The sequence below is a fragment of the Phyllobates terribilis genome, unplaced genomic scaffold (assembly GCF_046119375.1).
Source record: "Phyllobates terribilis strain yellow unplaced genomic scaffold, ASM4611937v1 Scaffold_729__1_contigs__length_748246, whole genome shotgun sequence".
In the NCBI taxonomy this organism is placed as follows: Eukaryota; Metazoa; Chordata; class Amphibia; order Anura; family Dendrobatidae; genus Phyllobates; species Phyllobates terribilis.
This window is the reverse complement of record NW_027363489.1, coordinates 376,612-396,169: the sequence shown is the minus strand read 5'-3', so window position 1 is coordinate 396,169 and position 19,558 is coordinate 376,612. Positions and strand designations below refer to the sequence as shown.

Sequence of the window (19,558 nt, the reverse complement as noted above, 5' to 3'; positions counted from 1 at the left end):
GTAACCAGCTCACATACCTGTTAGCTCAGGTGAGTTTAAAAGGCTGCTGTTGATAACAAGGGCATTTGCTAAATAGATGGTGTGTGTGCAACAATATACTGAAAGGTCAATTATATTGTGCAGCTTATCTCACCACCTGTAGTTATTTAGGTGAAAGCTCCAAAATGCTTGCCTAATATGTCTGTTTATCCAAAAGGAAGTATAGAGGGAGAGCTAGATAGATAGCATTGCATTACATTACATTACATGGCAATGCAATGCACAGTTGCTGAAGTTGAACCAAAATGAGCTTGTCATCTGGCTTCTGCAACTTTTAACATGAAAAATCCAATGAGGAGAAGAAAAGCAAAGCCAAAGAGTCCATCCCAAAATCCGACAAACAAGCAAAATGAACAAAAAGCATTGAATTCAATTCTTTCTGATTTTAGAAACTGCATTAAAGAAGGGGTGCACCGGTCCTGGAGATACTGCAATACCAGGTCAATGCGTGGAGTGGACAGAGCAAGCTCTTTTTCCATCTCCCTGTTCTAAAAATCCATTTAATATATGGTCCCCAGATAGGGGACGTATCAGATATTAAACTGATAAGAACAGATACTACACTTGATCTTAGCCAAAAGGCCGAGAAGCGATAACCAGAATTGGTTTCCGACTACGGTGCCACCCAAGGATTCTGAAAAGTCCATTTGTGGAGATGGCCACCTGGACTCCCGTTAAGAAGACATGCTGTCAACCTCTAGATCCCTCACATGCCTGCACTTTTCGGCTTGCTGCTGCTGCAATCCACGCGTTTTAGATCTGCATAACTCCACCTCTTTTAGCACAGTACCCTCAACCCCCGGCTGTTCCCACCCGCCTCAACACCGTTGGAAGGGAGGAGAACCAATTAAGGCGGGGGGGGGGGTGGAACGGGCAGCTGTCTACCCTTAGCAGGAGGGTTGCTGATTAATTACCTCTCCTGCTGCTGCTGCTGCTGGCTGTCCAGCAGCAGACTGAAGGTGGCTGCTGCTGTGCGCAGGTATATAAAGGCTCAGAGCCTATTATGACACGCGCAGCCAGCGTTCCATTGCCACATTCCGTCTACTGCAGGCGGGATACCTGGATGGCTGAATGTCACTGAGAAGCTCACAGAGACCGCCATAAGCAACAGTTTAAAAGAATGCCACAGACTAATCAACCAAACTTTTTGGGTTGGTTTCTCTTTTATAGTCTGCAGGCATTAAATGAAAGAAGTCAGTGTTCCAGCAGAGGGAGACAACGTTTCAGAAAAGGCATTGTAGCAAACCAAAAAAGAAATTTTAAGCGCAGCAGAGTAACCAGCTCACATACCTGTTAGCTCAGGTGAGTTTAAAAGGCTGCTGTTGATAACAAGGGCATTTGCTAAATAGATGGTGTGTGTGCAACAATATACTGAAAGGTCAATTATATTGTGCAGCTTATCTCACCACCTGTAGTTATTTAGGTGAAAGCTCCAAAATGCTTGCCTAATATGTCTGTTTATCCAAAAGGAAGTATAGAGGGAGAGCTAGATAGATAGCATTGCATTACATTACATTACATGGCAATGCAATGCACAGTTGCTGAAGTTGAACCAAAATGAGCTTGTCATCTGGCTTCTGCAACTTTTAACATGAAAAATCCAATGAGGAGAAGAAAAGCAAAGCCAAAGAGTCCATCCCAAAATCCGACAAACAAGCAAAATGAACAAAAAGCATTGAATTCAATTCTTTCTGATTTTAGAAACTGCATTAAAGAAGGGGTGCACCGGTCCTGGAGATACTGCAATACCAGGTCAATGCGTGGAGTGGACAGAGCAAGCTCTTTTTCCATCTCCCTGTTCTAAAAATCCATTTAATATATGGTCCCCAGATAGGGGACGTATCAGATATTAAACTGATAAGAACAGATACTACACTTGATCTTAGCCAAAAGGCCGAGAAGCGATAACCAGAATTGGTTTCCGACTACGGTGCCACCCAAGGATTCTGAAAAGTCCATTTGTGGAGATGGCCACCTGGACTCCCGTTAAGAAGACATGCTGTCAACCTCTAGATCCCTCACATGCCTGCACTTTTCGGCTTGCTGCTGCTGCAATCCACGCGTTTTAGATCTGCATAACTCCACCTCTTTTAGCACAGTACCCTCAACCCCCGGCTGTTCCCACCCGCCTCAACACCGTTGGAAGGGAGGAGAACCAATTAAGGCGGGGGGGGGGGTGGAACGAGCAGCTGTCTACCCTTAGCAGGAGGGTTGCTGATTAATTACCTCTCCTGCTGCTGCTGCTGGCTGTCCAGCAGCAGACTGAAGGTGGCTGCTGCTGTGCGCAGGTATATAAAGGCTCAGAGCCTATTATGACACGCGCAGCCAGCGTTCCATTGCCACATTCCGTCTACTGCAGGCGGGATACCTGGATGGCTGAATGTCACTGAGAAGCTCACAGAGACCGCCATAAGCAACAGTTTAAAAGAATGCCACAGACTAATCAACCAAACTTTTTGGGTTGGTTTCTCCTTTATAGTCTGCAGGCATTAAATGAAAGAAGTCAGTGTTCCAGCAGAGGGAGACAACGTTTCAGAAAAGGCATTGTAGCAAACCAAAAAAGAAATTTTAAGCGCAGCAGAGTAACCAGCTCACATACCTGTTAGCTCAGGTGAGTTTAAAAGGCTGCTGATGATAACAAGGGCATTTGCTAAATAGATGGTGTGTGTGCAACAATATACTGAAAGGTCAATTATATTGTGCAGCTTATCTCACCACCTGTAGTTATTTAGGTGAAAGCTCCAAAATGCTTGCCTAATATGTCTGTTTATCCAAAAGGAAGTATAGAGGGAGAGCTAGATAGATAGCATTGCATTACATTACATTACATGGCAATGCAATGCACAGTTGCTGAAGTTGAACCAAAATGAGCTTGTCATCTGGCTTCTGCAACTTTTAACATGAAAAATCCAATGAGGAGAAGAAAAGCAAAGCCAAAGAGTCCATCCCAAAATCCGACAAACAAGCAAAATGAACAAAAAGCATTGAATTCAATTCTTTCTGATTTTAGAAACTGCATTAAAGAAGGGGTGCACCGGTCCTGGAGATACTGCAATACCAGGTCAATGCGTGGAGTGGACAGAGCAAGCTCTTTTTCCATCTCCCTGTTCTAAAAATCCATTTAATATATGGTCCCCAGATAGGGGACGTATCAGATATTAAACTGATAAGAACAGATACTACACTTGATCTTAGCCAAAAGGCCGAGAAGCGATAACCAGAATTGGTTTCCGACTACGGTGCCACCCAAGGATTCTGAAAAGTCCATTTGTGGAGATGGCCACCTGGACTCCCGTTAAGAAGACATGCTGTCAACCTCTAGATCCCTCACATGCCTGCACTTTTCGGCTTGCTGCTGCTGCAATCCACGCGTTTTAGATCTGCATAACTCCACCTCTTTTAGCACAGTACCCTCAACCCCCGGCTGTTCCCACCCGCCTCAACACCGTTGGAAGGGAGGAGAACCAATTAAGGCGGGGGGGGGGGGGGGTGGAACGAGCAGCTGTCTACCCTTAGCAGGAGGGTTGCTGATTAATTACCTCTCCTGCTGCTGCTGCTGCTGGCTGTCCAGCAGCAGACTGAAGGTGGCTGCTGCTGTGCGCAGGTATATAAAGGCTCAGAGCCTATTATGACACGCGCAGCCAGCGTTCCATTGCCACATTCCGTCTACTGCAGGCGGGATACCTGGATGGCTGAATGTCACTGAGAAGCTCACAGAGACCGCCATAAGCAACAGTTTAAAAGAATGCCACAGACTAATCAACCAAACTTTTTGGGTTGGTTTCTCTTTTATAGTCTGCAGGCATTAAATGAAAGAAGTCAGTGTTCCAGCAGAGGGAGACAACGTTTCAGAAAAGGCATTGTAGCAAACCAAAAAAGAAATTTTAAGCGCAGCAGAGTAACCAGCTCACATACCTGTTAGCTCAGGTGAGTTTAAAAGGCTGCTGTTGATAACAAGGGCATTTGCTAAATAGATGGTGTGTGTGCAACAATATACTGAAAGGTCAATTATATTGTGCAGCTTATCTCACCACCTGTAGTTATTTAGGTGAAAGCTCCAAAATGCTTGCCTAATATGTCTGTTTATCCAAAAGGAAGTAGAGAGGGAGAGCTAGATAGATAGCATTGCATTACATTACATTACATGGCAATGCAATGCACAGTTGCTGAAGTTGAACCAAAATGAGCTTGTCATCTGGCTTCTGCAACTTTTAACATGAAAAATCCAATGAGGAGAAGAAAAGCAAAGCCAAAGAGTCCATCCCAAAATCCGACAAACAAGCAAAATGAACAAAAAGCATTGAATTCAATTCTTTCTGATTTTAGAAACTGCATTAAAGAAGGGGTGCACCGGTCCTGGAGATACTGCAATACCAGGTCAATGCGTGGAGTGGACAGAGCAAGCTCTTTTTCCATCTCCCTGTTCTAAAAATCCATTTAATATATGGTCCCCAGATAGGGGACGTATCAGATATTAAACTGATAAGAACAGATACTACACTTGATCTTAGCCAAAAGGCCGAGAAGCGATAACCAGAATTGGTTTCCGACTACGGTGCCACCCAAGGATTCTGAAAAGTCCATTTGTGGAGATGGCCACCTGGACTCCCGTTAAGAAGACATGCTGTCAACCTCTAGATCCCTCACATGCCTGCACTTTTCGGCTTGCTGCTGCTGCAATCCACGCGTTTTAGATCTGCATAACTCCACCTCTTTTAGCACAGTACCCTCAACCCCCGGCTGTTCCCACCCGCCTCAACACCGTTGGAAGGGAGGAGAACCAATTAAGGCGGGGGGGGGGTGGAACGAGCAGCTGTCTACCCTTAGCAGGAGGGTTGCTGATTAATTACCTCTCCTGCTGCTGCTGCTGCTGGCTGTCCAGCAGCAGACTGAAGGTGGCTGCTGCTGTGCACAGGTATATAAAGGCTCAGAGCCTATTATGACACGCGCAGCCAGCGTTCCATTGCCACATTCCGTCTACTGCAGGCGGGATACCTGGATGGCTGAATGTCACTGAGAAGCTCACAGAGACCGCCATAAGCAACAGTTTAAAAGAATGCCACAGACTAATCAACCAAACTTTTTGGGTTGGTTTCTCTTTTATAGTCTGCAGGCATTAAATGAAAGAAGTCAGTGTTCCAGCAGAGGGAGACAACGTTTCAGAAAAGGCATTGTAGCAAACCAAAAAAGAAATTTTAAGCGCAGCAGAGTAACCAGCTCACATACCTGTTAGCTCAGGTGAGTTTAAAAGGCTGCTGTTGATAACAAGGGCATTTGCTAAATAGATGGTGTGTGTGCAACAATATACTGAAAGGTCAATTATATTGTGCAGCTTATCTCACCACCTGTAGTTATTTAGGTGAAAGCTCCAAAATGCTTGCCTAATATGTCTGTTTATCCAAAAGGAAGTATAGAGGGAGAGCTAGATAGATAGCATTGCATTACATTACATTACATGGCAATGCAATGCACAGTTGCTGAAGTTGAACCAAAATGAGCTTGTCATCTGGCTTCTGCAACTTTTAACATGAAAAATCCAATGAGGAGAAGAAAAGCAAAGTCAAAGAGTCCATCCCAAAATCCGACAAACAAGCAAAATGAACAAAAAGCATTGAATTCAATTCTTTCTGATTTTAGAAACTGCATTAAAGAAGGGGTGCACCGGTCCTGGAGATACTGCAATACCAGGTCAATGCGTGGAGTGGACAGAGCAAGCTCTTTTTCCATCTCCCTGTTCTAAAAATCCATTTAATATATGGTCCCCAGATAGGGGACGTATCAGATATTAAACTGATAAGAACAGATACTACACTTGATCTTAGCCAAAAGGCCGAGAAGCGATAACCAGAATTGGTTTCCGACTACGGTGCCACCCAAGGATTCTGAAAAGTCCATTTGTGGAGATGGCCACCTGGACTCCCGTTAAGAAGACATGCTGTCAACCTCTAGATCCCTCACATGCCTGCACTTTTCGGCTTGCTGCTGCTGCAATCCACGCGTTTTAGATCTGCATAACTCCACCTCTTTTAGCACAGTACCCTCAACCCCCGGCTGTTCCCACCCGCCTCAACACCGTTGGAAGGGAGGAGAACCAATTAAGGCGGGGGGGGGGGGGGGTGGAACGAGCAGCTGTCTACCCTTAGCAGGAGGGTTGCTGATTAATTACCTCTCCTGCTGCTGCTGCTGCTGGCTGTCCAGCAGCAGACTGAAGGTGGCTGCTGCTGTGCGCAGGTATATAAAGGCTCAGAGCCTATTATGACACGCGCAGCCAGCGTTCCATTGCCACATTCCGTCTACTGCAGGCGGGATACCTGGATGGCTGAATGTCACTGAGAAGCTCACAGAGACCGCCATAAGCAACAGTTTAAAAGAATGCCACAGACTAATCAACCAAACTTTTTGGGTTGGTTTCTCTTTTATAGTCTGCAGGCATTAAATGAAAGAAGTCAGTGTTCCAGCAGAGGGAGACAACGTTTCAGAAAAGGCATTGTAGCAAACCAAAAAAGAAATTTTAAGCGCAGCAGAGTAACCAGCTCACATACCTGTTAGCTCAGGTGAGTTTAAAAGGCTGCTGTTGATAACAAGGGCATTTGCTAAATAGATGGTGTGTGTGCAACAATATACTGAAAGGTCAATTATATTGTGCAGCTTATCTCACCACCTGTAGTTATTTAGGTGAAAGCTCCAAAATGCTTGCCTAATATGTCTGTTTATCCAAAAGGAAGTATAGAGGGAGAGCTAGATAGATAGCATTGCATTACATTACATTACATGGCAATGCAATGCACAGTTGCTGAAGTTGAACCAAAATGAGCTTGTCATCTGGCTTCTGCAACTTTTAACATGAAAAATCCAATGAGGAGAAGAAAAGCAAAGCCAAAGAGTCCATCCCAAAATCCGACAAACAAGCAAAATGAACAAAAAGCATTGAATTCAATTCTTTCTGATTTTAGAAACTGCATTAAAGAAGGGGTGCACCGGTCCTGGAGATACTGCAATACCAGGTCAATGCGTGGAGTGGACAGAGCAAGCTCTTTTTCCATCTCCCTGTTCTAAAAATCCATTTAATATATGGTCCCCAGATAGGGGACGTATCAGATATTAAACTGATAAGAACAGATACTACACTTGATCTTAGCCAAAAGGCCGAGAAGCGATAACCAGAATTGGTTTCCGACTACGGTGCCACCCAAGGATTCTGAAAAGTCCATTTGTGGAGATGGCCACCTGGACTCCCGTTAAGAAGACATGCTGTCAACCTCTAGATCCCTCACATGCCTGCACTTTTCGGCTTGCTGCTGCTGCAATCCACGCGTTTTAGATCTGCATAACTCCACCTCTTTTAGCACAGTACCCTCAACCCCCGGCTGTTCCCACCCGCCTCAACACCGTTGGAAGGGAGGAGAACCAATTAAGGCGGGGGGGGGGGTGGAACGAGCAGCTGTCTACCCTTAGCAGGAGGGTTGCTGATTAATTACCTCTCCTGCTGCTGCTGCTGCTGGCTGTCCAGCAGCAGACTGAAGGTGGCTGCTGCTGTGCGCAGGTATATAAAGGCTCAGAGCCTATTATGACACGCGCAGCCAGCGTTCCATTGCCACATTCCGTCTACTGCAGGCGGGATACCTGGATGGCTGAATGTCACTGAGAAGCTCACAGAGACCGCCATAAGCAACAGTTTAAAAGAATGCCACAGACTAATCAACCAAACTTTTTGGGTTGGTTTCTCTTTTATAGTCTGCAGGCATTAAATGAAAGAAGTCAGTGTTCCAGCAGAGGGAGACAACGTTTCAGAAAAGGCATTGTAGCAAACCAAAAAAGAAATTTTAAGCGCAGCAGAGTAACCAGCTCACATACCTGTTAGCTCAGGTGAGTTTAAAAGGCTGCTGTTGATAACAAGGGCATTTGCTAAATAGATGGTGTGTGTGCAACAATATACTGAAAGGTCAATTATATTGTGCAGCTTATCTCACCACCTGTAGTTATTTAGGTGAAAGCTCCAAAATGCTTGCCTAATATGTCTGTTTATCCAAAAGGAAGTATAGAGGGAGAGCTAGATAGATAGCATTGCATTACATTACATTACATGGCAATGCAATGCACAGTTGCTGAAGTTGAACCAAAATGAGCTTGTCATCTGGCTTCTGCAACTTTTAACATGAAAAATCCAATGAGGAGAAGAAAAGCAAAGTCAAAGAGTCCATCCCAAAATCCGACAAACAAGCAAAATGAACAAAAAGCATTGAATTCAATTCTTTCTGATTTTAGAAACTGCATTAAAGAAGGGGTGCACCGGTCCTGGAGATACTGCAATACCAGGTCAATGCGTGGAGTGGACAGAGCAAGCTCTTTTTCCATCTCCCTGTTCTAAAAATCCATTTAATATATGGTCCCCAGATAGGGGACGTATCAGATATTAAACTGATAAGAACAGATACTACACTTGATCTTAGCCAAAAGGCCGAGAAGCGATAACCAGAATTGGTTTCCGACTACGGTGCCACCCAAGGATTCTGAAAAGTCCATTTGTGGAGATGGCCACCTGGACTCCCGTTAAGAAGACATGCTGTCAACCTCTAGATCCCTCACATGCCTGCACTTTTCGGCTTGCTGCTGCTGCAATCCACGCATTTTAGATCTGCATAACTCCACCTCTTTTAGCACAGTACCCTCAACCCCCGGCTGTTCCCACCCGCCTCAACACCGTTGGAAGGGAGGAGAACCAATTAAGGCGGGGGGGGGTGGAACGAGCAGCTGTCTACCCTTAGCAGGAGGGTTGCTGATTAATTACCTCTCCTGCTGCTGCTGCTGCTGGCTGTCAAGCAGCAGACTGAAGGTGGCTGCTGCTGTGCGCAGGTATATAAAGGCTCAGAGCCTATTATGACACGCGCAGCCAGCGTTCCATTGCCACATTCCGTCTACTGCAGGCGGGATACCTGGATGGCTGAATGTCACTGAGAAGCTCACAGAGACCGCCATAAGCAACAGTTTAAAAGAATGCCACAGACTAATCAACCAAACTTTTTGGGTTGGTTTCTCTTTTATAGTCTGCAGGCATTAAATGAAAGAAGTCAGTGTTCCAGCAGAGGGAGACAACGTTTCAGAAAAGGCATTGTAGCAAACCAAAAAAGAAATTTTAAGCGCAGCAGAGTAACCAGCTCACATACCTGTTAGCTCAGGTGAGTTTAAAAGGCTGCTGTTGATAACAAGGGCATTTGCTAAATAGATGGTGTGTGTGCAACAATATACTGAAAGGTCAATTATATTGTGCAGCTTATCTCACCACCTGTAGTTATTTAGGTGAAAGCTCCAAAATGCTTGCCTAATATGTCTGTTTATCCAAAAGGAAGTATAGAGGGAGAGCTAGATAGATAGCATTGCATTACATTACATTACATGGCAATGCAATGCACAGTTGCTGAAGTTGAACCAAAATGAGCTTGTCATCTGGCTTCTGCAACTTTTAACATGAAAAATCCAATGAGGAGAAGAAAAGCAAAGCCAAAGAGTCCATCCCAAAATCCGACAAACAAGCAAAATGAACAAAAAGCATTGAATTCAATTCTTTCTGATTTTAGAAACTGCATTAAAGAAGGGGTGCACCGGTCCTGGAGATACTGCAATACCAGGTCAATGCGTGGAGTGGACAGAGCAAGCTCTTTTTCCATCTCCCTGTTCTAAAAATCCATTTAATATATGGTCCCCAGATAGGGGACGTATCAGATATTAAACTGATAAGAACAGATACTACACTTGATCTTAGCCAAAAGGCCGAGAAGCGATAACCAGAATTGGTTTCCGACTACGGTGCCACCCAAGGATTCTGAAAAGTCCATTTGTGGAGATGGCCACCTGGACTCCCGTTAAGAAGACATGCTGTCAACCTCTAGATCCCTCACATGCCTGCACTTTTCGGCTTGCTGCTGCTGCAATCCACGCGTTTTAGATCTGCATAACTCCACCTCTTTTAGCACAGTACCCTCAACCCCCGGCTGTTCCCACCCGCCTCAACACCGTTGGAAGGGAGGAGAACCAATTAAGGCGGGGGGGGGGGGTGGAACGAGCAACTGTCTACCCTTAGCAGGAGGGTTGCTGATTAATTACCTCTCCTGCTGCTGCTGCTGGCTGTCCAGCAGCAGACTGAAGGTGGCTGCTGCTGTGCGCAGGTATATAAAGGCTCAGAGCCTATTATGACACGCGCAGCCAGCGTTCCATTGCCACATTCCGTCTACTGCAGGCGGGATACCTGGATGGCTGAATGTCACTGAGAAGCTCACAGAGACCGCCATAAGCAACAGTTTAAAAGAATGCCACAGACTAATCAACCAAACTTTTTGGGTTGGTTTCTCTTTTATAGTCTGCAGGCATTAAATGAAAGAAGTCAGTGTTCCAGCAGAGGGAGACAACGTTTCAGAAAAGGCATTGTAGCAAACCAAAAAAGAAATTTTAAGCGCAGCAGAGTAACCAGCTCACATACCTGTTAGCTCAGGTGAGTTTAAAAGGCTGCTGTTGATAACAAGGGCATTTGCTAAATAGATGGTGTGTGTGCAACAATATACTGAAAGGTCAATTATATTGTGCAGCTTATCTCACCACCTGTAGTTATTTAGGTGAAAGCTCCAAAATGCTTGCCTAATATGTCTGTTTATCCAAAAGGAAGTATAGAGGGAGAGCTAGATAGATAGCATTGCATTACATTACATTACATGGCAATGCAATGCACAGTTGTTGAAGTTGAACCAAAATGAGCTTGTCATCTGGCTTCTGCAACTTTTAACATGAAAAATCCAATGAGGAGAAGAAAAGCAAAGCCAAAGAGTCCATCCCAAAATCCGACAAACAAGCAAAATGAACAAAAAGCATTGAATTCAATTCTTTCTGATTTTAGAAACTGCATTAAAGAAGGGGTGCACCGGTCCTGGAGATACTGCAATACCAGGTCAATGCGTGGAGTGGACAGAGCAAGCTCTTTTTCCATCTCCCTGTTCTAAAAATCCATTTAATATATGGTCCCCAGATAGGGGACGTATCAGATATTAAACTGATAAGAACAGATACTACACTTGATCTTAGCCAAAAGGCCGAGAAGCGATAACCAGAATTGGTTTCCGACTACGGTGCCACCCAAGGATTCTGAAAAGTCCATTTGTGGAGATGGCCACCTGGACTCCCGTTAAGAAGACATGCTGTCAACCTCTAGATCCCTCACATGCCTGCACTTTTCGGCTTGCTGCTGCTGCAATCCACGCGTTTTAGATCTGCATAACTCCACCTCTTTTAGCACAGTACCCTCAACCCCCGGCTGTTCCCACCCGCCTCAACACCGTTGGAAGGGAGGAGAACCAATTAAGGCGGGGGGGGGGGGGTGGAACGAGCAGCTGTCTACCCTTAGCAGGAGGGTTGCTGATTAATTACCTCTCCTGCTGCTGCTGCTGCTGGCTGTCCAGCAGCAGACTGAAGGTGGCTGCTGCTGTGCGCAGGTATATAAAGACTCAGAGCCTATTATGACACGCGCAGCCAGCGTTCCATTGCCACATTCCGTCTACTGCAGGCGGGATACCTGGATGGCTGAATGTCACTGAGAAGCTCACAGAGACCGCCATAAGCAACAGTTTAAAAGAATGCCACAGACTAATCAACCAAACTTTTTGGGTTGGTTTCTCTTTTATAGTCTGCAGGCATTAAATGAAAGAAGTCAGTGTTCCAGCAGAGGGAGACAACGTTTCAGAAAAGGCATTGTAGCAAACCAAAAAAGAAATTTTAAGCGCAGCAGAGTAACCAGCTCACATACCTGTTAGCTCAGGTGAGTTTAAAAGGCTGCTGTTGATAACAAGGGCATTTGCTAAATAGATGGTGTGTGTGCAACAATATACTGAAAGGTCAATTATATTGTGCAGCTTATCTCACCACCTGTAGTTATTTAGGTGAAAGCTCCAAAATGCTTGCCTAATATGTCTGTTTATCCAAAAGGAAGTATAGAGGGAGAGCTAGATAGATAGCATTGCATTACATTACATTACATGGCAATGCAATGCACAGTTGCTGAAGTTGAACCAAAATGAGCTTGTCATCTGGCTTCTGCAACTTTTAACATGAAAAATCCAATGAGGAGAAGAAAAGCAAAGCCAAAGAGTCCATCCCAAAATCCGACAAACAAGCAAAATGAACAAAAAGCATTGAATTCAATTCTTTCTGATTTTAGAAACTGCATTAAAGAAGGGGTGCACCGGTCCTGGAGATACTGCAATACCAGGTCAATGCGTGGAGTGGACAGAGCAAGCTCTTTTTCCATCTCCCTGTTCTAAAAATCCATTTAATATATGGTCCCCAGATAGGGGACGTATCAGATATTAAACTGATAAGAACAGATACTACACTTGATCTTAGCCAAAAGGCCGAGAAGCGATAACCAGAATTGGTTTCCGACTACGGTGCCACCCAAGGATTCTGAAAAGTCCATTTGTGGAGATGGCCACCTGGACTCCCGTTAAGAAGACATGCTGTCAACCTCTAGATCCCTCACATGCCTGCACTTTTCGGCTTGCTGCTGCTGCAATCCACGCGTTTTAGATCTGCATAACTCCACCTCTTTTAGCACAGTACCCTCAACCCCCGGCTGTTCCCACCCGCCTCAACACCGTTGGAAGGGAGGAGAACCAATTAAGGCGGGGGGGGGGGGTGGAACGAGCAACTGTCTACCCTTAGCAGGAGGGTTGCTGATTAATTACCTCTCCTGCTGCTGCTGCTGGCTGTCCAGCAGCAGACTGAAGGTGGCTGCTGCTGTGCGCAGGTATATAAAGGCTCAGAGCCTATTATGACACGCGCAGCCAGCGTTCCATTGCCACATTCCGTCTACTGCAGGCGGGATACCTGGATGGCTGAATGTCACTGAGAAGCTCACAGAGACCGCCATAAGCAACAGTTTAAAAGAATGCCACAGACTAATCAACCAAACTTTTTGGGTTGGTTTCTCTTTTATAGTCTGCAGGCATTAAATGAAAGAAGTCAGTGTTCCAGCAGAGGGAGACAACGTTTCAGAAAAGGCATTGTAGCAAACCAAAAAAGAAATTTTAAGCGCAGCAGAGTAACCAGCTCACATACCTGTTAGCTCAGGTGAGTTTAAAAGGCTGCTGTTGATAACAAGGGCATTTGCTAAATAGATGGTGTGTGTGCAACAATATACTGAAAGGTCAATTATATTGTGCAGCTTATCTCACCACCTGTAGTTATTTAGGTGAAAGCTCCAAAATGCTTGCCTAATATGTCTGTTTATCCAAAAGGAAGTATAGAGGGAGAGCTAGATAGATAGCATTGCATTACATTACATTACATGGCAATGCAATGCACAGTTGTTGAAGTTGAACCAAAATGAGCTTGTCATCTGGCTTCTGCAACTTTTAACATGAAAAATCCAATGAGGAGAAGAAAAGCAAAGCCAAAGAGTCCATCCCAAAATCCGACAAACAAGCAAAATGAACAAAAAGCATTGAATTCAATTCTTTCTGATTTTAGAAACTGCATTAAAGAAGGGGTGCACCGGTCCTGGAGATACTGCAATACCAGGTCAATGCGTGGAGTGGACAGAGCAAGCTCTTTTTCCATCTCCCTGTTCTAAAAATCCATTTAATATATGGTCCCCAGATAGGGGACGTATCAGATATTAAACTGATAAGAACAGATACTACACTTGATCTTAGCCAAAAGGCCGAGAAGCGATAACCAGAATTGGTTTCCGACTACGGTGCCACCCAAGGATTCTGAAAAGTCCATTTGTGGAGATGGCCACCTGGACTCCCGTTAAGAAGACATGCTGTCAACCTCTAGATCCCTCACATGCCTGCACTTTTCGGCTTGCTGCTGCTGCAATCCACGCGTTTTAGATCTGCATAACTCCACCTCTTTTAGCACAGTACCCTCCACCCCCGGCTGTTCCCACCCGCCTCAACACCGTTGGAAGGGAGGAGAACCAATTAAGGCGGGGGGGGGGGGTGGAACGAGCAGCTGTCTACCCTTAGCAGGAGGGTTGCTGATTAATTACCTCTCCTGCTGCTGCTGCTGCTGGCTGTCCAGCAGCAGACTGAAGGTGGCTGCTGCTGTGCGCAGGTATATAAAGACTCAGAGCCTATTATGACACGCGCAGCCAGCGTTCCATTGCCACATTCCGTCTACTGCAGGCGGGATACCTGGATGGCTGAATGTCACTGAGAAGCTCACAGAGACCGCCATAAGCAACAGTTTAAAAGAATGCCACAGACTAATCAACCAAACTTTTTGGGTTGGTTTCTCTTTTATAGTCTGCAGGCATTAAATGAAAGAAGTCAGTGTTCCAGCAGAGGGAGACAACGTTTCAGAAAAGGCATTGTAGCAAACCAAAAAAGAAATTTTAAGCGCAGCAGAGTAACCAGCTCACATACCTGTTAGCTCAGGTGAGTTTAAAAGGCTGCTGTTGATAACAAGGGCATTTGCTAAATAGATGGTGTGTGTGCAACAATATACTGAAAGGTCAATTATATTGTGCAGCTTATCTCACCACCTGTAGTTATTTAGGTGAAAGCTCCAAAATGCTTGCCTAATATGTCTGTTTATCCAAAAGGAAGTATAGAGGGAGAGCTAGATAGATAGCATTGCATTACATTACATTACATGGCAATGCAATGCACAGTTGCTGAAGTTGAACCAAAATGAGCTTGTCATCTGGCTTCTGCAACTTTTAACATGAAAAATCCAATGAGGAGAAGAAAAGCAAAGCCAAAGAGTCCATCCCAAAATCCGACAAACAAGCAAAATGAACAAAAAGCATTGAATTCAATTCTTTCTGATTTTAGAAACTGCATTAAAGAAGGGGTGCACCGGTCCTGGAGATACTGCAATACCAGGTCAATGCGTGGAGTGGACAGAGCAAGCTCTTTTTCCATCTCCCTGTTCTAAAAATCCATTTAATATATGGTCCCCAAATAGGGGACGTATCAGATATTACACTGATAAGAACAGATACTACACTTGATCTTAGCCAAAAGGCCGAGAAGCGATAACCAGAATTGGTTTCCGACTACGGTGCCACCCAAGGATTCTGAAAAGTCCATTTGTGGAGATGGCCACCTGGACTCCCGTTAAGAAGACATGCTGTCAACCTCTAGATCCCTCACATGCCTGCACTTTTCGGCTTGCTGCTGCTGCAATCCACGCGTTTTAGATCTGCATAACTCCACCTCTTTTAGCACAGTACCCTCAACCCCCGGCTGTTCCCACCCGCCTCAACACCGTTGGAAGGGAGGAGAACCAATTAAGGCGGGGGGGGGGGGGGGTGGAACGAGCAGCTGTCTACCCTTAGCAGGAGGGTTGCTGATTAATTACCTCTCCTGCTGCTGCTGCTGCTGGCTGTCCAGCAGCAGACTGAAGGTGGCTGCTGCTGTGCGCAGGTATATAAAGGCTCAGAGCCTATTATGACACGCGCAGCCAGTGTTCCATTGCCACATTCCGTCTACTGCAGGCGGGATACCTGGATGGCTGAATGTCACTGAGAAGCTCACAGAGACCGCCATAAGCAACAGTTTAAAAGAATGCCACAGACTAATCAACCAAACTTTCTGGGTTGGTTTCTCTTTTATAGTCTGCAGGCATTAAATGAAAGAAGTCAGTGTTCCAGCAGAGGGAGACAACGTTTCAGAAAAGGCATTGTAGCAAACCAAAAAAGAAATTTTAAGCGCAGCAGAGTAACCAGCTCACATACCTGTTAGCTCAGGTGAGTTTAAAAGGCTGCTGTTGATAACAAGGGCATTTGCTAAATAGATGGTGTGTGTGCAACAATATACTGAAAGGTCAATTATATTGTGCAGCTTATCTCACCACCTGTAGTTATTTAGGTGAAAGCTCCAAAATGCTTGCCTAATATGTCTGTTTATCCAAAAGGAAGTATAGAGGGAGAGCTAGATAGATAGCATTGCATTACATTACATTACATGGCAATGCAATGCACAGTTGCTGAAGTTGAACCAAAATGAGCTTGTCATCTGGCTTCTGCAACTTTTAACATGAAAAATCCAATGAGGAGAAGAAAAGCAAAGCCAAAGAGTCCATCCCAAAATCTGACAAACAAGCAAAATGAACAAAAAGCATTGAATTCAATTCTTTCTGATTTTAGAAACTGCATTAAAGAAGGGGTGCACCGGTCCTGGAGATACTGCAATACCAGGTCAATGCGTGGAGTGGACAGAGCAAGCTCTTTTTCCATCTCCCTGTTCTAAAAATCCATTTAATATATGGTCCCCAGATAGGGGACGTATCAGATATTAAACTGATAAGAACAGATACTACACTTGATCTTAGCCAAAAGGCCGAGAAGCGATAACCAGAATTGGTTTCCGACTACGGTGCCACCCAAGGATTCTGAAAAGTCCATTTGTGGAGATGGCCACCTGGACTCCCGTTAAGAAGACATGCTGTCAACCTCTAGATCCCTCACATGCCTGCACTTTTCGGCTTGCTGCTGCTGCAATCCACGCGTTTTAGATCTGCATAACTCCACCTCTTTTAGCACAGTACCCTCAACCCCCGGCTGTTCCCACCCGCCTCAACACCGTTGGAAGGGAGGAGAACCAATTAAGGCGGGGGGGGGGGGTGGAACGAGCAGCTGTCTACCCTTAGCAGGAGGGTTGCTGATTAATTACCTCTCCTGCTGCTGCTGCTGCTGGCTGTCCAGCAGCAGACTGAAGGTGGCTGCTGCTGTGCGCAGGTATATAAAGGCTCAGAGCCTATTATGACACGCGCAGCCAGCGTTCCATTGCCACATTCCGTCTACTGCAGGCGGGATACCTGGATGGCTGAATGTCACTGAGAAGCTCACAGAGACCGCCATAAGCAACAGTTTAAAAGAATGCCACAGACTAATCAACCAAACTTTTTGGGTTGGTTTCTCTTTTATAGTCTGCAGGCATTAAATGAAAGAAGTCAGTGTTCCAGCAGAGGGAGACAACGTTTCAGAAAAGGCATTGTAGCAAACCAAAAAAGAAATTTTAAGCGCAGCAGAGTAACCAGCTCACATACCTGTTAGCTCAGGTGAGTTTAAAAGGCTGCTGTTGATAACAAGGGCATTTGCTAAATAGATGGTGTGTGTGCAACAATATACTGAAAGGTCAATTATATTGTGCAGCTTATCTCACCACCTGTAGTTATTTAGGTGAAAGCTCCAAAATGCTTGCCTAATATGTCTGTTTATCCAAAAGGAAGTATAGAGGGAGAGCTAGATAGATAGCATCGCATTACATTACATTACATGGCAATGCAATGCACAGTTACTGAAGTTGAACCAAAATGAGCTTGTCATCTGGCTTCTGCAACTTTTAACATGAAAAATCCAATGAGGAGAAGAAAAGCAAAGCCAAAGAGTCCATCCCAAAATCCGACAAACAAGCAAAATGAACAAAAAGCATTGAATTCAATTCTTTCTGATTTTAGAAACTGCATTAAAGAAGGGGTGCACCGGTCCTGGAGATACTGCAATACCAGGTCAATGCGTGGAGTGGACAGAGCAAGCTCTTTTTCCATCTCCCTGTTCTAAAAATCCATTTAATATATGGTCCCCAGATAGGGGACGTATCAGATATTAAACTGATAAGAACAGATACTACACTTGATCTTAGCCAAAAGGCCGAGAAGCGATAACCAGAATTGGTTTCCGACTACGGTGCCACCCAAGGATTCTGAAAAGTCCATTTGTGGAGATGGCCACCTGGACTCCCGTTAAGAAGACATGCTGTCAACCTCTAGATCCCTCACATGCCTGCACTTTTCGGCTTGCTGCTGCTGCAATCCACGCGTTTTAGATCTGCATAACTCCACCTCTTTTAGCACAGTACCCTCAACCCCCGGCTGTTCCCACCCGCCTCAACACCGTTGGAAGGGAGGAGAACCAATTAAGGCGGGGGGGGGGGTGGAACGAGCAGCTGTCTACCCTTAGCAGGAGGGTTGCTGAATAATTACCTCTCCTGCTGCTGCTGCTGGCTGTCCAGCAGCAGACTGAAGGTGGCTGCTGCTGTGCGCAGGTATATAAAGGCTCAGAGCCTATTATGACACGCGCAGCCAGCGTTCCATTGCCACATTCCGTCTATTGCAGGCGGGATACCTGGATGGCTGAATGTCACTGAGAAGCTCACAGAGACCGCCATAAGCAACAGTTTAAAAGAATGCCACAGACTAATCAACCAAACTTTTTGGGTTGGTTTCTCTTTTATAGTCTGCAGGCATTAAATGAAAGAAGTCAGTGTTCCAGCAGAGGGAGACAACGTTTCAGAAAAGGCATTGTAGCAAACCAAAAAAGAAATTTTAAGCGCAGCAGAGTAACCAGCTCACATACCTGTTAGCTCAGGTGAGTTTAAAAGGCTGCTGTTGATAACAAGGGCATTTGCTAAATAGATGGTGTGTGTGCAACAATATACTGAAAGGTCAATTATATTGTGCAGCTTATCTCACCACCTGTAGTTATTTAGGTGAAAGCTCCAAAATGCTTGCCTAATATGTCTGTTTATCCAAAAGGAAGTATAGAGGGAGAGCTAGATAGATAGCATTGCATTACATTACATTACATGGCAATGCAATGCACAGTTGCTGAAGTTGAACCAAAATGAGCTTGTCATCTGGCTTCTGCAACTTTTAACATGAAAAATCCAATGAGGAGAAGAAAAGCAAAGCCAAAGAGTCCATCCCAAAATCCGACAAACAAGCAAAATGAACAAAAAGCATTGAATTCAATTCTTTCTGATTTTAGAAACTGCATTAAAGAAGGGGTGCACCGGTCCTGGAGATACTGCAATACAAGGTCAATGCGTGGAGTGGACAGAGCAAGCTCTTTTTCCATCTCCCTGTTCTAAAAATCCATTTAATATATGGTCCCCAGATAGGGGACGTATCAGATATTAAACTGATAAGAACAGATACTACACTTGATCTTAGCCAAAAGGCCGAGAAGCGATAACCAGAATTGGTTTCCGACTACGGTGCCACCCAAGGATTCTGAAAAGTCCATTTGTGGAGATGGCCACCTGGACTCCCGTTAAGAAGACATGCTGTCAACCTCTAGATCCCTCACATGCCTGCACTTTTCGGCTTGCTGCTGCTGCAATCCACGCGTTTTAGATCTGCATAACTCCACCTCTTTTAGCACAGTACCCTCAACCCCCGGCTGTTCCCACCCGCCTCAACACCGTTGGAAGGGAGGAGAACCAATTAAGGCGGGGGGGGGGGTGGAACGAGCAGCTGTCTACCCTTAGCAGGAGGGTTGCTGATTAATTACCTCTCCTGCTGCTGCTGCTGCTGGCTGTCCAGCAGCAGACTGAAGGTGGCTGCTGCTGTGCGCAGGTATATAAAGGCTCAGAGCCTATTATGACACGCGCAGCCAGCGTTCCATTGCCACATTCCGTCTACTGCAGGCGGGATACCTGGATGGCTGAATGTCACTGAGAAGCTCACAGAGACCGCCATAAGCAACAGTTTAAAAGAATGCCACAGACTAATCAACCAAACTTTT

General features: G+C 45.2%; 15 non-coding genes across 15 annotated transcripts; all 15 read right to left on the bottom strand.

Annotated features, from left to right (window-relative positions):
* Positions 1-442: 442 nt before the first annotated feature.
* On the bottom strand, positions 443-633 carry LOC141237039 (U2 spliceosomal RNA). Its single transcript, XR_012302605.1, has one exon. It is a non-coding gene; the product is annotated as a U2 spliceosomal RNA (small nuclear RNA).
* A 1,121-nt stretch (positions 634-1,754) lies between these two features.
* Positions 1,755-1,945, bottom strand: LOC141237038 (U2 spliceosomal RNA). The gene has a single exon (XR_012302604.1). It is a non-coding gene; the product is annotated as a U2 spliceosomal RNA (small nuclear RNA).
* A 1,118-nt stretch (positions 1,946-3,063) lies between these two features.
* Positions 3,064-3,254, bottom strand: LOC141237037 (U2 spliceosomal RNA). Its single transcript, XR_012302603.1, has one exon. It is a non-coding gene; the product is annotated as a U2 spliceosomal RNA (small nuclear RNA).
* Positions 3,255-4,379: 1,125 nt separating this feature from the next.
* On the bottom strand, positions 4,380-4,570 carry LOC141237036 (U2 spliceosomal RNA). The gene has a single exon (XR_012302602.1). It is a non-coding gene; the product is annotated as a U2 spliceosomal RNA (small nuclear RNA).
* A 1,120-nt stretch (positions 4,571-5,690) lies between these two features.
* LOC141237035 (U2 spliceosomal RNA) lies at positions 5,691-5,881 on the bottom strand. Its single transcript, XR_012302601.1, has one exon. It is a non-coding gene; the product is annotated as a U2 spliceosomal RNA (small nuclear RNA).
* Positions 5,882-7,006: 1,125 nt separating this feature from the next.
* On the bottom strand, positions 7,007-7,197 carry LOC141237034 (U2 spliceosomal RNA). The gene has a single exon (XR_012302600.1). It is a non-coding gene; the product is annotated as a U2 spliceosomal RNA (small nuclear RNA).
* Positions 7,198-8,318: 1,121 nt separating this feature from the next.
* Positions 8,319-8,509, bottom strand: LOC141237033 (U2 spliceosomal RNA). The gene has a single exon (XR_012302599.1). It is a non-coding gene; the product is annotated as a U2 spliceosomal RNA (small nuclear RNA).
* Positions 8,510-9,628: 1,119 nt separating this feature from the next.
* On the bottom strand, positions 9,629-9,819 carry LOC141237031 (U2 spliceosomal RNA). The gene has a single exon (XR_012302597.1). It is a non-coding gene; the product is annotated as a U2 spliceosomal RNA (small nuclear RNA).
* Positions 9,820-10,938: 1,119 nt separating this feature from the next.
* On the bottom strand, positions 10,939-11,129 carry LOC141237030 (U2 spliceosomal RNA). Its single transcript, XR_012302596.1, has one exon. It is a non-coding gene; the product is annotated as a U2 spliceosomal RNA (small nuclear RNA).
* Positions 11,130-12,252: 1,123 nt separating this feature from the next.
* On the bottom strand, positions 12,253-12,443 carry LOC141237029 (U2 spliceosomal RNA). Its single transcript, XR_012302595.1, has one exon. It is a non-coding gene; the product is annotated as a U2 spliceosomal RNA (small nuclear RNA).
* Positions 12,444-13,562: 1,119 nt separating this feature from the next.
* On the bottom strand, positions 13,563-13,753 carry LOC141237028 (U2 spliceosomal RNA). Its single transcript, XR_012302594.1, has one exon. It is a non-coding gene; the product is annotated as a U2 spliceosomal RNA (small nuclear RNA).
* Positions 13,754-14,875: 1,122 nt separating this feature from the next.
* LOC141237227 (U2 spliceosomal RNA) lies at positions 14,876-15,066 on the bottom strand. The gene has a single exon (XR_012302785.1). It is a non-coding gene; the product is annotated as a U2 spliceosomal RNA (small nuclear RNA).
* A 1,125-nt stretch (positions 15,067-16,191) lies between these two features.
* LOC141237027 (U2 spliceosomal RNA) lies at positions 16,192-16,382 on the bottom strand. Its single transcript, XR_012302593.1, has one exon. It is a non-coding gene; the product is annotated as a U2 spliceosomal RNA (small nuclear RNA).
* A 1,122-nt stretch (positions 16,383-17,504) lies between these two features.
* On the bottom strand, positions 17,505-17,695 carry LOC141237026 (U2 spliceosomal RNA). Its single transcript, XR_012302592.1, has one exon. It is a non-coding gene; the product is annotated as a U2 spliceosomal RNA (small nuclear RNA).
* A 1,118-nt stretch (positions 17,696-18,813) lies between these two features.
* LOC141237352 (U2 spliceosomal RNA) lies at positions 18,814-19,004 on the bottom strand. The gene has a single exon (XR_012302907.1). It is a non-coding gene; the product is annotated as a U2 spliceosomal RNA (small nuclear RNA).
* Positions 19,005-19,558: the final 554 nt, after the last annotated feature.